The 16,287-nt window shown below is 37.0% G+C and overlaps 1 non-coding gene across 1 annotated transcript; it reads right to left on the bottom strand.

Annotated features, from left to right (window-relative positions):
• Positions 1 to 15,675: 15,675 nt before the first annotated feature.
• On the bottom strand, positions 15,676 to 15,782 carry LOC145641082 (small nucleolar RNA R71). Its single transcript, XR_014115151.1, has one exon. It is a non-coding gene; the product is annotated as a small nucleolar RNA R71 (small nucleolar RNA).
• Between the last annotated feature and the right edge of the window lie 505 nt (positions 15,783 to 16,287).

Raw genomic sequence — 16,287 nt, 5'->3', positions numbered from 1 at the left:
GGAAAATAAAATAAAGAAAGAAAAGGAAAATAAAAAGAAAAAAAATAGAAAAGAAATAAAAGAGAAAAGAAATAAGAAAAGGGAAAAGAAGAAAGAAAAAGGAAAAAAAAAATAAAAGAAAAAAGAAAAATGAAAACAAAACCCAACAATTCCCCCCAAAACAAACATCAACCCCGATTTCCCCCTTTTCCCAATTAATGGCTGCTCTATCTCCATTGAACATACCACCATCACCATCGTTCATCAACTATCATCATCAAAACGAGGCCGTTCATCTTCATTAAAACCCATGTGTGAAGCTCGTGGAGCGGTTCGGTCGAACCATGGGTTGGTGCGGCCGAACTATGGGGTTGGTTCGGTCGAACCATGGGTATGTTCGACCACTCCTCTTCGATTAACGAAACCCACAAAGTCTCTGACTCGAACTTTGACCGAACCACCAACGGTTTGCCCGAACTTGATGAAATCGCTAATTGTTCTGATTTTGCTCTATTTCTTGCGCGAATTGGTAGGGTGATTGTGGTTGTTGTTGTTGGCAACTGGAAGTGAGGGGTAATTGGTGGCGATTGGAGGCAATTGTTGCTGTAATTGATGCTTGTGGTGGCTACTTTGTTGCGCGGTGGTGTTGCGAGGTGAATGCGTGGCTGCTGTGTGCTGTGGTGGTGCGGCGTTTGGTTGTGTTGCTGTTGGTGTTGGTGGAGCAGGTGATTGCGACTGAGTTGCGGCGGTCAGGTGGTTGTTGGCTGGTGGTGAGTGGTGTTGTGTGCGCTGCTAGGTGGCTGGTGCAGTGGGTTGTTGGTGTTGGTGCTGCTGCGGGGTGAAGCAGGGGAAGAGTGATGTGTTTTGGTGTGGTGTAGGATAATGAAGGTGGGGTGAAGGTTAAGGGGCAGCAGTAGGGGTTGGCTCAAGTTTGCGCCTCGAACCTTGAACTTCGAACTTGATTTGAACATGGAAATCGAGCGTCAACCCGAACACACCTCACTAGTGGAAAAAAGCCCATCCGTAACGGGCAAAAAGGGCCCATCCGTAACGGGCAGCGTCCGTTACGTATGCGGCCGTTACGGATGGCCATTATTATTTGTAACGGGCACCGTCCGTTACAAATAACTACTTATTCGTAACGGGCACTTACATTGTCCGTTACGAATAAGTAGTTATTCGTAACGGGCGTTTCAAGTGCCCGTTACAAATAACCCGTTATTCGTAACGGGCTGATAAAATGCCCGTTACGAATAACCCGTTATTCGTAACGGGCATTTATTTTGCCCGTTACGAATAACCCATTATTCGTAACAGGCATTACATCTGCCCGTTACGAATAGTGTTTAATGCAATTAAAAAAATATCCAGCACGTGCTAGCACATGCTGGATCATTTTATCAAATAATGAGATTATATTTTTTTTTACACAAATATAATACACAGATATATTTTTTTTTTTTATTTCATAAGTATAATACACATTTAATATACTGAAAAATACATCAACTTTTGTTTCAAAAAAAAAAAAAATACATCAACTTTAAAATACATCAACCTTGTCATATAATGTCGCAAGTTTCTTAAGACTAAGACTAATAAAAGAGCAAAAAAATCATAATTGTAATTAAAAACAAGTTTTATCCCAACATTTATGGTCTGAGACGTTGAGTCTTAAGCTCCCTTGTGTAGATATTATATCCTGCTCCACCTACATTCAATAATTACAACAAACCAAAATTAACATAATTGAAAAAAAAATAATATCAAAATTAAAAAAAATAGTTGAATCATAATTGAATCAGCCCATAAATAATAATAATAATAATAATAATAATAATAATAATAATAATAATAATAATAATAATAATAATAATTGAATTACATAAAATAAGTTGATTTAAAAAAAATCAAAATTTTTAAAAAAAAATAAGCTGATTTCACCATAAAATTACATAATTCAAGCATAATTAAGCTTCGGAACTACGAACATTTGCGCATTACTTAAAGATCTCAGAAATCAGAAAGTTTTTCACCAATTTAAAGTCATAACTACCAAATCGCATCTCATTTCCAAGCTAAATTCAAATTCACAAACAACAAAACTAAATAACCATTTTCAAAATTCAAATAAATTTACAGATCTACAAGATTTACACCACAAAATCCTCTTCAGATCATTGAAATAAACAATCCAAAATCACAAATCCTAAAATCAACACTAAGAATCAAACACCTAGATGAAAAATTCTCAAATCTTACTGATGATGAGAACGCATGATTTCACAAATTCACTAACAACACGTACTGAAAATCAGATCAAATGCTGAATCAATAATCACATTATAAATCTATTAAATCACTCAAAAAACTAAATAATTCTCGAACAATAACCAATTATAAATCCTAAAAAATTCAATGCGAAGATCAAAACAACGAGCACATCAAATCAAAGAACGTAAAGAAAGCAAAAGAGAAAAAAATCGAATATCTTACCTGTGAATTTGTTCAGCGACTTAGATCTAAATTAGAGGAAGAAGCCTACGGGCTTGGTTGTTCTCAACGTCGCTATAGAATCCCAACGGGCAGATCTATCCTTCCTTCCTTTGCTCAATCGACGCTAACCAGGTTTGGACCGGAGTTCCGTCACCGTCGGTTACACCTCCGCCCAAAACACCAAAATAATCATCTCCGAAGATAGAATGACGGAGAAAGAGGAGAGGAGATAGAGAGGATAGGAGATAGAGAGGTGAATGACGGAGAAAGAGGAGAGAAAGAGATGACGGAGAGGAGAGAGAGAGGAGAGGAGAGAGAGAGAGAGGAGAGGAGAGAGAGAGAGAGGTGAATGACGGCCAGAGGAGGGTGTGAGGGACTGATGAGTGAGAGAGGGAGTGAAACCCTAAAAAGCAAAGTATTGGGCTCTCCTCTCATCAGTTGGGCTAAGTTTGGTCATTTACGTGTAATATAGTATTCGTAACGGGCCCAATAGTGTCCGTTACGAATAAATAAGTATTCGTAACGGGCAAAATAGTGTCCGTTACGAATAATAATTATTCGTAACGGACACTATTTTGCCCGTTACGAATACTTATTTATTCGTAACGGACACTATTTTGCCCGTTACGAATATCTTTATTCGTAACGGACACTATTTTTCCCGTTACGAATAAATAAGTATTCGTAACGGACACTATTTTGCCCGTTACGAATATCTTAATTGTAACGGGCAAAGCTTTGCCCGTTACAGATAGCCTGTTACGAATGAGAAATTTTCCACTAGTGCCTACAAACACGAGCAAGATTGAGGAGAGAATTGGGACAAAGAATAAAATGAAAATAAACGAAGGACGAAATAAAACAAAACCACGACAAATAAAATAAAATAAATAAAATAGAAATAAATAAAATAAAATAGAAAATAAGAGACATAAAACTAAACTAATAAAATAAAACAAAAACTATACAAGCAAATAAAGTAAAATAAAATACGAAAATAGACTAAAACTAATAAAATAAAGACACTAAACCAAAACACTCCAAAATTACCAAAATAAACTAGAAACTTTATTAAAGAGAAAACAAGAGAATAAAAGGAAAATAAGGGAAAATAAATACGGAAAGGACTCTAAAACTACTCCTTAGGAGTGACATAAATGTCACTCATCAAATTCCCCCAAGCTAAACCTTTGCTCGTCCTCGAGCAAATCTAAGGCAAAAGAGAACAAGATGGAATTATTAAAGGCAAAAGAAACAAAATAGAAACAAGGAGAAAGAATGTACACTAACTCACTGTCGTAGGAATCACGGATGCATTTAGCGTATGCGTCAAGCCCTTTAAACCCCTATGTCGCCAAAGAGGATGAGTAAGCTCTCGTGAAGGTTTCCTAAGAGGTTTAACCCACAACTCTCGACAAAAACCAAGGCAAGGCAACAAAAGGAAAAAGGAAAAAAAAAAAAGGAACACTAAGAGTAAAAGCAAAACACAAGCTCATGTATGGACAAGAAATAAGGACGAGTACTAATGAATGCAAACCTTTCTAAATGGACAAATGTATGCAAGTTCCAAGATGTCAATGGTTGATTGAAACATAACACATGCTAAGCATAGAGAACTACTTAGGACTCAATCCACCCTAGCCCCAACCAATCGGGCCACGTTCTCTCCACTAGCTTCAAATCAACCCTTAAGCTAGCTTCTCAAGATTCCACAAAGGAACCGGAAAAAGATAAAGAAATGAAAAACTTTGAGAAGGTAATCCCGACGTCTCAACTATGCATACTCTTTCCATAGATTTGAAGTCTATCTCCCTCCACCGTTTTTTTGACCTAAACCACTAGAGTCTAAGGGTCTTTTTATTGGTTGTAATGTAAGGCTAAGGGTTAAGGCGGGGTAAAAATTTAAAATTTGGTGATAATTCCTAAGTGAAGCAAAAAGTGCGGCCGACACTCAAAAATAACTCAAGAATTCACTAAATATCAAGCAAAAATACAACTAATGCCATTCCCCCAAGCTTATTCAACACAAACACACAAAATATACAAAATGAAGGAACGATCCCCCAAGCTTGAACAAAGCATTGTCCTCAATGCTTAAACTAGGGAAGAAAACGAAAACATCGAAAATATTTTTGTTGTTTTTGTTTCTTTTCCAATTTTTTTTCTTTTTTTTTAACTTTATTCACTGTCCTTGCCTTTTTTTAATTTTGGACGGCTTTTTCTTGAAACTTCACTTGATTTTCATAAATTTGCATATTTCTTTACAAGCTCAACTCTAACCAAATCTCAAAGTGCTTCTTGTTTATGATCAACATTCTCAAAACTCAAACCTCACATGTCAATGCTTCACTAACTATAAGGGTTGGTTAACATAGGCCATTTAGGTTTGTAACATGGTTTAAACAAGAGCGGGAAACATAAGCTCAAATTGGTTAGCAAGTTGATTTATGCAAAATACGAAATCAAATTTGTAACAAAACAAAAAGAAGATGAATAAAACAAAAAAAAGAGAGAAAGAAGTGCCCTTTTCCTCCACTAGAGTGCTTCGGTCACGATCTTGGGAGCTATAAGTCAAAACAAGGATCAAGACATGCATAGCTAAGGATCCAAATGCGCCACACAACAAAGTGATGAAGGCTAAAACAATGTTACCTCACACGGGATTATAACTAAGCAAATACCAACTAAGGGTGCCAAATCCACTATAGAGAGCAACACCATCTTACCACATACCCGTGAACTAGGGCTTCATGGATTCCTTAGAGTTCTTAACCCGGCTACCTTAGCATGTAATATCCTAGAGTCAGCTAATAACACTCTTAAATCGTGCACACATTAACCACTTAGGAAGAAAGGCATTCAAGAGTAAACAAATCCAAAAGATATAATGTCCAATTAAGAACAAACAAAACACAATTTTGCTAAACTTGCCTAGAAGTAAACAAAAATCTTTTTGGATTTTCCAAAAGCATGAAAAACATGGAAATGCATATACTCACGGGCATGGCATATATGAATCAACATCCCACCAAACATGATAGAATACCCTCCCCCAAGCTTGAATGAAACCAAGCTTTCAAATCATAAACAATGAAACCAAGGAGGGGAGTACAAGGAAAAATTAATCCAACATTACCAACACATGATCTTCAAGTCACAATAAGTAAGAGAGAGAGAGAGAAAAGGAGGATATTACCGGATATGGGATAAATGCAAAATCACACAAAAAAACCCGAAATAACCTCATATGAGCCATAATCTCTACAAATAAGGCTTGAATTCCACATGATAGGTAAGTTGAGGCACATTTCCTTGATTTTTTATCGTCACCAATGCGCAAAAGTATATCAAGTTGTGTACCTAGCAAGGAACACAAACACGTCCATGTGAGAAAATCTAATCTAAAAACAAAAGAAACTGAAAGCAATAAAACACGGGTTACTTCCCGCAAAGGCTTGTTTAACGTCCAAGCGAGACCGCTCTAGGAAATAAAAATTCAACGCACGCAAGAGCTTGTCAAATGCACTACTACACATTTCATGGGGTGTAAATAGGCAAATGACGGAATAAGAACGTGCAACAAAATCATTGCACGCAAGTGAAGAGGGAGATGCCAAAAGAAAGAAGAAGAAGGATCGAAAGGAAACTCAAGAAAGTAAGAAAAAGAAGAAGGAAAAAGGCAAATCCTCATCACATATTTTTTTGTTGACAAAATTCCTCTGTTCCTCAATGATGATGGAATGAGAGACATGAAAATCATCCATAGAGGGCGGCTTCCCAATAGGTTGTTTGAGATAGGAAGGGAGAGAAGTAGGGTAAGGAAGGATGTGGTCGAACCTTAGAGAAAAAGGGGTATGAGAAACGGGAAAAGGGGTAGCTACTCCCTCACCACAAGGTCTCACATCGCCAATGAGAGCATGAAAATCAATAATAGCATCCTCAAATGAAGGGCACTCACGATCTACACCTCCCTCAAGCTCAAAAACTCCAAGGGAGTCAACCTTATCCTCCTTTTCACCACAATAGACAACCTTTCCTTCAACTATCTCAAAACCCAAGGTCCCAAAATCGTGCATGAATGGAGGTAGATTCATCTCAAACTCATCTAAGTCCCAAGAAGCGTTCTCGATGAAATCATCCAATAATCTATAATTCCTCAAATGACTCTCGAAAAATATGTGGGACATTACCTCAAAAGAGTCTATATACTCAGAGATTGAAGGGTCACAAACATACATTTGAGACTCATCAAGATGGGAAGAAGGATTAGGATTTTCAAAATCAACACTCTTTTCATTTTCAACTCCTTCACCATCACTCGAATGCTCTCTAATGGGATCCTCACTCATATGGGGAAGAGAAGAAGAAGGAAGGGCATTTTCTTGAGAGTTGGCTAGTTGGAGAATTTGGCTCTCAAGCATCTTCATTCTAGCTTCCGTCTCCCTATTCTCAACTTCCCTCATCTCATTATACTTCTCCATCATCTCCATTATCCTCATTATCTTCTCTTCCTTCAAACTTTCCATAGAATTACCCTCATAAAAGGACTCATTAGAAGCATAAGGGAAATCATTTGAAGTCATGTAAGAACAAGAAGATGAGGAGGAAGGATCATTCACATTATAAACATGAGCATCATCATATTGGGGAGAGGGGGCATAATCAAGCAAATGAGATTCATCATCAACAATAGGAGATAGAGGGATGAAATCACTTGTACTAGGTTCACAAATAGGGTCACAAGACAAATCATGGGGATGCATGCCACTAATAAAACTATTATCACATTGAGAATCAAAATTAGCAACATTACATGCCCTATTGCGTACTTCCTTAGCAAACCGTACAAAAAAGCTCCAAGCACTATGAACCGATAATGCTTGAAATTCGCCATTAAACTTACTTTCAACTTCATATCTCGTTTGTTCATTCATGCCATAGTAACAAATCTCACAAGCTTCACAAGGATTACAACCATTATAGTTCAAAAACCCCACAAGTCTATTGAAGTAGACATAAAAAGGCTCATCATCATATTGAGGAAAAGAAAAATATGCCATTTTTCAAAAACAAAACAAAGAGAACAAAAACAAATCAAAAGAAATTTATACAATGGACTAGTCTAAAAAAGATAACATAACGGTCATGGAAGCCGTTCCCCGACAACGGCGCCAATTTGACAACGGAATAAACGCGTCGTCAATTGTCTATCCCTAGATCAAATACAATTTATACAACCTAAACAAACCTAATACGAGTATAAGGCAAGCATAGGGGTCGAACCACAGAGAACGGTAAACACCACCAAATGTTATCGACAATTAAGCTAGTACGGAATAGGGGGTAAATAAACTAAAGTCTAAAAATGCTAAAACAAGAATTAAAACATTAAGGCACCAAGGGAAATGGGTAGGTGAAGTTGACGCTTGACCATACAATAACAAAGTAGCATATCAATGGTAAACTAAACATACGTGAATATCGAAGTAAAGGGTCAAATCTAGCCGCCTTCCGGGGTCAATTGGATTCTCCTAACATAGCCTCTATGTTTCCACATTAGAACCATATACTAAAGGTACTATTAAATAACAATCGATAGTAATGAATCTCAACTAAGTCAACTTCCGTTACTTGTTAGTAAAGACTCATCTTTGATCAACTAACAATGTGCACTTGCAAGAAAGACCAAAGAATATCAAGCATGCAAAGACTTAAATCACCATTAACATAACCCCAACATTAAAAGCATAAACAATTAGCAACTACACCATCCCCTCACCCTTGGCTAGATGACTACTCACAAATCATGTTGAAAACAATATCAATCATCAAATCAATAAGCATCAACATGATTAATAAGCAAAGAAGAAAAATAAAAACAAATAAACAAAATCAAGAACAAAGGTAAAGAAAGAGAGTAAGAAATTGCTCATTAATTGAAGATGAAGGTCTACAAAGGATTGAACAAGCTCCTTCTTCAAAATCCAAGTTCATTAATGAAGAAAACCTCACTTTCTCTCTCTACCAAAGAAGACTAATCCTAACCTAACCTAAAACTAATTAGAGAGAAGAATAGTTAGTTATTGAATTCCTCTTTTTATTACCCCAAAAAAAATGGGTATTTATACTAACTTAACCAAAGTAAGAAAAATAAAAGAAGGAAAATAAAATAAAGAAAGAAAAGGAAAATAAAAAGAAAAAGAAAATAGAAAAGAAATAAAAGAGAAAAGAAATAGGAAAAGGGAAAAGAAGAAAGAAAAAGGAAATAAAAAAAAGTAAAAGAAAAAGAAGAATGAAAAGAAAACCCAACAATTCCCCCCAAAACAAACAGCAACCCCAATTTCCCCCTCTTCCCAATTCATGGCTGCTCTATCTCCATTGAAACGCACCACCATCACTACCGTTCATCAACTATCATCATGAAATCGAGGTCGTTCATCTTCATTAAAACCCATGTGTGAAGCTCGTGGAGCGGTTCGGTCGAACCATGGGTTGGTGCGGCCGAACTACGGGGTTGGTTCGGTCGAACCGTGGGTATGTTCGACCACTCCTCTTCGATTAACGAAACCCACAAAGTCTATGACTCGAACTTCGACCGAACCACCAACGGTTTGCCCGAACTTGATTAAATCGCTAATTGTTCTTATTTTGCTCTATTTCTTGCGCAAATTGGTAGGGTGATTGTGGTTGTTGTTGTTGGCAACTGGAAGTGAAAGGTAATTGGTGGCGATTGGAGGCAATTGTTGTTGTAATTGATGCTGGTGGTGGCTACTCTGTTGCGCGATGGTGTTTCGAGGTGAATGCGTGGTTTCTGTGTGCTGTGGTGGTGCGGCGTTTGGTTGTGTTGCTGTTGGTGTTGGTGGAGCAGGGGATTGCGACTTAGTTGCGGCGGTCAGGTGGTTGTTGGCTGGTGGTGAGTGGTGTTGTGTGCGCTGTTAGGTGGCTGGTGCAGTGGGTTGTTGGTGTTGGTGCTGCTGCAGGGTGAAGCAGGGGAAGAGTGATGTGTTTTGGTGTGGTGTAGGATAATGAAGGTGGGGTGAAGGTTAAGGGGCAGCAGCAGGGGTTGGCTCAAGTTTGCGCCTCGAACCTTGAACTTCGAACTTGATTTGAACATGGAAATCGAGCGTCAACCCGAACACACCTACAAACACGAGCAAGATTGAGGAGAAAATTGGGACAAAGAATAAAATGAAAATTTACAAAGGACGAAATAAAACAAAACCACGACAAATAAAATAAAATAAATAAAATAGAAATAAATAAAATAAAATAGAAAATAAGAGACATAAAACTAAACTAATAAAAATAAAACAAAAACTATACAAGCAAATAAAGTAAAATAAAATACAAAAATAGACTAAAACTAATAAAATAAAGACACTAAACCAAAACACTCCAAAATTACCAAAATAAACTAGAAACTTTATTAAAGAGAAAACAAGAGAATAAAAGGAAAATAAGGGAAAATAAACATGGAAAGGGGCATACTTCGCAGCCTCAGCCGTTGTATATTAATTTTCAGAGTGAGCCTGGATGGGCTGGCCCTACTCTATCGATCCCAACTTTTGGTGAACCTGGGGCCGGAAAGGGGCATACTTCGCAGTCTACCTTGTTTTTTGACACTTTGGGAGTGCCTCCTCATTTGCGTCCTCGAGCACCATAGCTATACTTGTGCTTATTTTATTTGACTTATAGGACTTTGCTAATTTGAATTATATGACTTATACATTAGCGATATTGTATATACAACTTTAATATTCTCTGTTTTTTTTGTTTTGCATTTTATTTTTTTATTTTATGTTCATGTGAGTGTGTGCAAAAAATTATGACTAATTTTTGCGCGAAAAATTTCCGTCATTTTTTTTTATTAATGGAGGGTATTCGACTTTCTTCCCCAAAAAGAAAAAAATATATTATTTTGAATCACATAAGCCTAAAATTATTAAGCTTAAATTAATCCGAAAAACATGTTTGAAAGAATTTTTTTTTTAAAAAAAACTTAAAGTCAATGAAAAATCGCGTCGTAATCGAAGAAATTATATGGTTTGCATAGCGCGAATAAGCTGTCGTTGAACTGACTATATGTCGCCAAGCGTTGGCGTCATGTCTGACGCTGATTTTGTCGCAAGGCGACAAGCCTTGTCGCCATACGCTGTTCTAGTCGTCTGGCGACAGACTCTTTTTCACCGAATCCTTTCGGAAAACAAACTGTACTAATTTTGTCCATAAATAGCCCCCAAATCCACCAATTTTTTTATATTTCGAACAGATTATAATAATAGTTATAGCTTTAATTCTCTTTAAGCAATCATGTCTAAGAGAGTGATTTTACTCGTGAGTGGTGTTGTTCTTTGACTGCTAGGGAGAGAAAAGAGCTTGATTTCTTTCAAATGGGAGGTATTTATGGTATTAAGGGGGTAGATATAGATATAGATATAGATTTTATTCACACCCCCTTAGAATATTGGGATCCAGACACACATTGTTTTAGACTAGGCTATAATGAAATTAATCCTTTACCGGAAGAATTTGGTGCCATTCTAGGCTTTCCCTCCATGGATCTTGCGGTAATTCCTAATATTAGTAAAAATTATTATAAAGATTTGAAGCTCTTCTTTAATATGAAAGATAGAGATCTAACAAATATTGTAGATGGTACTGTAGTTACTCTGAAAGAATTTGCACACCACTACTTTGATAGACCATATTCCGAGTCTTTTCATGTTTATAGAAGAAGAGCTTTTCTCTTTTACATGTTTAGCCAATATCTCCTCACTAGTGGTAATAATCGTGAGGGTCAAGCAATTTTAGTGTCCGTGATGGAACAGATTGAATCAGGGAGGAATCCAATCCCATTAATTGTTGGAGAAACAATGCTTAGTTTGGATGAATTAAAGAAAAATCCTAAAGCACCTTTTCGAGGCTCTCCAATTTTATTACAGGTAGAAAAATAATATTTTTAATTACAGAAATAAAAACATATATATTTTAGTATAGTAATACTAATTATTTGCATTGAATTTTTGCAAATGTAGCTAATGGAGAGACTAGAATTAATTAGTCCTCCTGACAACATTAAAAAATATACACCAAACTGCTTTGTGAGGCGGAAGAAGCACTTATCCATAAAAATGGGTCACCGGGAGTGGAGCAAAATATTCGCTTCTTGTGATTTTGCTATCAAATGGATCATCCTATGGTGGAAAATTGAGAAGATGGTTGGTGTCAACAAGCAACCCTTCTACCGTCTTCCAAGCTTATCCAATATGACTTTCTATTACCCCTGCAGGGTATAAAGATAGTACGACCTTGCTCAAACCATTCCTTTTGAAGATCTTCATCGTCCTTATGAATTCCCAGTTTCACAAGAAGTAGAGATATTTGATGCTTATTGGAGTGTTAGGCCTCTATGGGAAGTGGTTAACCAAAAGGTTCTACCTTCTTTGTCCAAGGATGTGAAGCATTGGCTACATAATAAGCCTAAAAGGGATAAGAAGAAAGATCACAATTGAACCAATGTGATGAATCGTCTAGGAGACAATATAGCTCCTGTCAAGTAACGCTTAGGTGGAAGATTTGAGTTCAAAACACCTATGATGCCTAAAAGACACTACTAAAGGGAAAGAGAAAAAGAAAGCCAAATCTACAAAAAAGAAAATTTGGGTAGAGAAAAAACATGGTGTACTAGCTAAAGGAGAAACTATTTACACCTAAATTGAATGTAGATCCTCTAAAAGATTCCTACTAGCAAAAGTAATGGGCGACGAAAAAGACGCTGACAAGAATTGAAAGAGAGCTTGATAAGTGACTTTTATGTCACTTTTAGGGTGTTTATTGAGTCGTATTCCGGCTTATTTTCCAATAATTTCACCTTTTATATCCTTTATTTCTATTATTTTATTATTCTCGTCTTTTATCTTTATTTTGAGTATTTTTGTAATTTTCTATAGTTTTTAGTTTATTTTCGTGTTTTATTTTATTTTTCTTTCTTTTAATGTTTGTAGTTTAAGTCGTTAGTTTTTATTTTTAATAATTTCTCTTTTTATCTCGTTTTCTTATTTATTTTAGTTTCGTATTTTATTTTATTTTATTTTATTTCATTTAATTTTATTATTTCTTTAGTTTTAGCATTTTATTTTATTTTATTTTATTTTATTTTATTTTACTTTATTTATCTTATTTTATTTTAATTTATTTTTCTTTATTTCATTTATTTTATTTTATTTTCCATTTCACCCTCGTGTTTTTTGTTGTAGGTGTTCCGGGTTTCAAAGTCATGTTCGAGTTCGGAGGTCCAACGTTCGAGGTTCAATATACGTGTCTCAAGTTTTGAGTCATAAATGGAGTTTCGAACTCAAGTCAAACACTATTCACAATGCCCCTAACCGACCTAGCTGCTGCCCACCTCTTAACCTACACCACCCCATTTCCCTATCCTTCACCACACCTTCCGTCACCATCTCCCCTACTCCCAGCTCCTCAACACCACCAGCCCTCACAGCAACGCTGCCCACCCAACATCACCAGCAGCAACCACACATCTCACCATCGCAACCACCACACACCTCTAATCACACCAATTTTCAGCCACCCCCCCACCTAACAACTCACGCACTCCACCACCATCTCCTCCACACAAATCGCTTCAGCCACTCAACACCTCACGCACACCACAACGTCAACCACCAACAGCAATAGCCTAACAACAACAACACGCAGCACCACCACTTACCACCACACACCTTCAATCACACCAATACACCAGCCACCGCCAAAACCACCATCAATCACCACCAAACCACTCACCCACACACTCTTCGCAACTCCCCTGTTTCAAACAAACAGAGCAGCCACGCATCTCACCCCACATACCACCAACACCAACAGCAACATCAACAACAACCACGCACTCCACCATTGCTGCCCCCTTCACCACGAAAATCAGCAGCACCAGCCACCGCCGCGCACACACCCTGTTCTCACCTCGCAACAATCGCCCATCAATCGGAATTTGCAGCCTCGCAATTGGCAATTAATTACCCAAATTTATCCCCAATTCGATAGGAGCTACTCGCGACCGCGCAACCGTGTCAGAAGGTGCACAAATTGGAGTCCAAAATTAGAGTTGAGGCAGGAGCATTTGCGCGACCTTTGTGCGATGTTTGTGCGGGCGTGCAATTGTGGGTCGATCACGAACTTCTCACATGATTACTTATGAAGATCGAATGGTGTTGATTTATTGATGCCGATTTTTATGATAATGAGCGGTGTTGATTGAAGGGTAATTGTTGCTTATATTGTTTGATGGGATGTGAAGCTTGGGATCAATTTTCCCCATTTCTGGAGCAGCTTCAATTCGAAGAAGAAGGGGAAGGAGATAGGGTCTGACTTCGGTTTTGGTGGACTGATTTGTTTTTCTTTTTTTTTTATTTATTTATTTTTTATTTTCTTTTTCTTTTAATTTCCTTTTCGTTTTACTTTATCTCTTTTGTATTTCCTTTCTTATTTTCTATATTCTATTTTATTTCTCTTTATTTATTTAGTTTCTTTTTATAGCTTAGGATAAATACCCATTTTTGGGGGGTAATTGGGGGGGATCTATTATGCTATTTTCTTAGTTAGTTTAGGAGAGCTTCTCTCTCTTAGGGTTAGATTATATAGTTTTTAGAGAGATAAAGTAGATTATTGCTCAATTTTCTTCCAAGTAATCAATTTTTGTCAAGTTTAATTTCCAATCAAGCAATTCCTTCAAGTTTTCATCTTTCATTAATCCTCTCTCTAGTAATCTCTAATCCTTTCCTTTAGCTTTATTTATTTGCTTTATTGTTGCTTATTTTTGTTAGTCTTTTTAGTTCATCTAGTTATTATTGTTTTCATTGTTTTTAATCATGTTTTGTTTTGAGTTTCTTGAGTTTGTTTCTAGTATTGATTCTATGTTTAATCTCCTTTCTCTAGGCTAATCTTTTAGCTAGGGGAAGGGGGTGGAAAATATGTGTTGAATGTTGGATGAATGATGATTGTGGATTGATTACATACCTTAAATTGATGAAAGATATGATTTTTATTGACTTGAGATTATTGTAGCACTTTATTTGATTGCCTTCTAGTTTAAATGCATGAAAATGATTTGAACTAGATTTAGATCACCTCTATTTTAATGATTGCATGAGAATGAGTTGTTAAAAATGGAGTTCCATGTATTGTGCCCCTTTATTCTTTGGTTAGCTTGTGCCTAATGGGATGCATGAGAATGATCCTAATTAGCATAGACCTCTTTCATTGATTTGCCTAGACTATTGCATGAGAATGAATTGTTTAGGAAGGATCTTGTGTTCTTTGGCATGTTATTCATGATAACTATGATTATTCCCCTTTTTTCTAATCATGTTTGACACCCCCGTATCCCTAGCATTGTTCTTTCTTGATTTTATTCGTCTTTATCTTTGCTTATTCGTAGTTTAGTGCTTTTTATCCAAAAAAAATTTTCAACAAAATTATCCTTTCCTTGACTTTTGCTTAGCGAATTTAGTGTTTAGCTCGCATGCTTCCTTTTGGGTTCGACCCTTTACTTACCCCTATACTCGTATTAGGGTAGTTTAGGTTTTATAAATTGTTAATTTGATTAGGGTTAGTAGACTAACGACATTATCTAATCCCGATCAAATTTTGGCGTCGTTGCCGGGGAAGCGGCTTGTTTAGCATTTATTTTTGCTATTGTTAGAGTCATTTTATTTGCTTTCTTTTTATTATTTTGCCTTTTTTTAATCCTACTTGTCATTGCTAATCGTGTGCTTAGCTTTGTTGTATTCAAAGAGAGATATGGCAAGACAAGAGGATGACCTTCTTTTTAGGGAGTTTGGAAATCCGGAAGTCTATGAGCTCACGAGTGGTATACTTCTCCCAACCACCGAGTCTAATTTCACTATCCATCCACAATATGCTAGGATGGTACAAGTTGAGCAATTTTCCGGAAGTGCAAGTGAAGACCCCATTGAGCATTTGGACCGATTCCTTGAGTTGTGTGCAATGATGCAAACAAATGAAGTGAGCCAAGATTACATTCGTATGCATCTCTTTCGGCAATCTCTCACCGGAAGAGCAAAGAAATGGCTCAAGCTTTTGAAGCCCAACTCTCTCACCACATGGAAAGATGTTGCGAAGGCCTTTCTCAAGAGGTTCATTTCTGATGAGCAAACCGCAAAAATGAGGAGGAAGATAGCTTCTTTTGAGCAAGAACCGGATGAAACTCTTGGGGAAGCATGGGAAAGGTTTAAGGATATGATTAGAGCATGTCCTAACCATGGATTCAACCATAATTTTCTCATGAGATTCTTTTATGATAGCTTAGAGCCAATTTCAAGAACCAATCTAGATGCGGGTGCCGGTGGCCAATTGATTAAGATCCCTCAAAGCCAAGTTGAAGCTATAATTGAAGAGGTGGCTACTAGCTATTCTTGGGGAGGTCAAAGAAGGTCCCAAGGAAAGCTAGGTGATCTTTATGAGTTGGAGAAAGTCGGTCAACTTAAGCACATAGTTGAACTCTTGAATGAAGGTCTTTCCAAGTTGAACTCAAGTGTTGGTTTGGGTTCAAAACTGTCACAAATCATTGATTTCTCATGTGCTTGTTGTGGTGGGACGGATCATGATGCATCGTATTGTAGAGAGTTCAATCCCAAGCAAGGTGAGGCTTTGACTTTGAGGGAAGGAGAGTTTATAACCCAAGCTCATTCTCAACAACTTCAACAACCTCCAAAACAAGAAAACTCCTACCTCCAAGATGAACCTCTTTTCAATCCTCTAACCGAAAATTTT

Source organism: Chenopodium album, chromosome 7 (assembly GCF_948465745.1).
Source record: "Chenopodium album chromosome 7, dcCheAlbu1.1, whole genome shotgun sequence".
Taxonomy (NCBI): domain Eukaryota; kingdom Viridiplantae; phylum Streptophyta; class Magnoliopsida; order Caryophyllales; family Amaranthaceae; genus Chenopodium; species Chenopodium album.
This window is presented reverse-complemented; position numbering and strand designations above follow the sequence as displayed.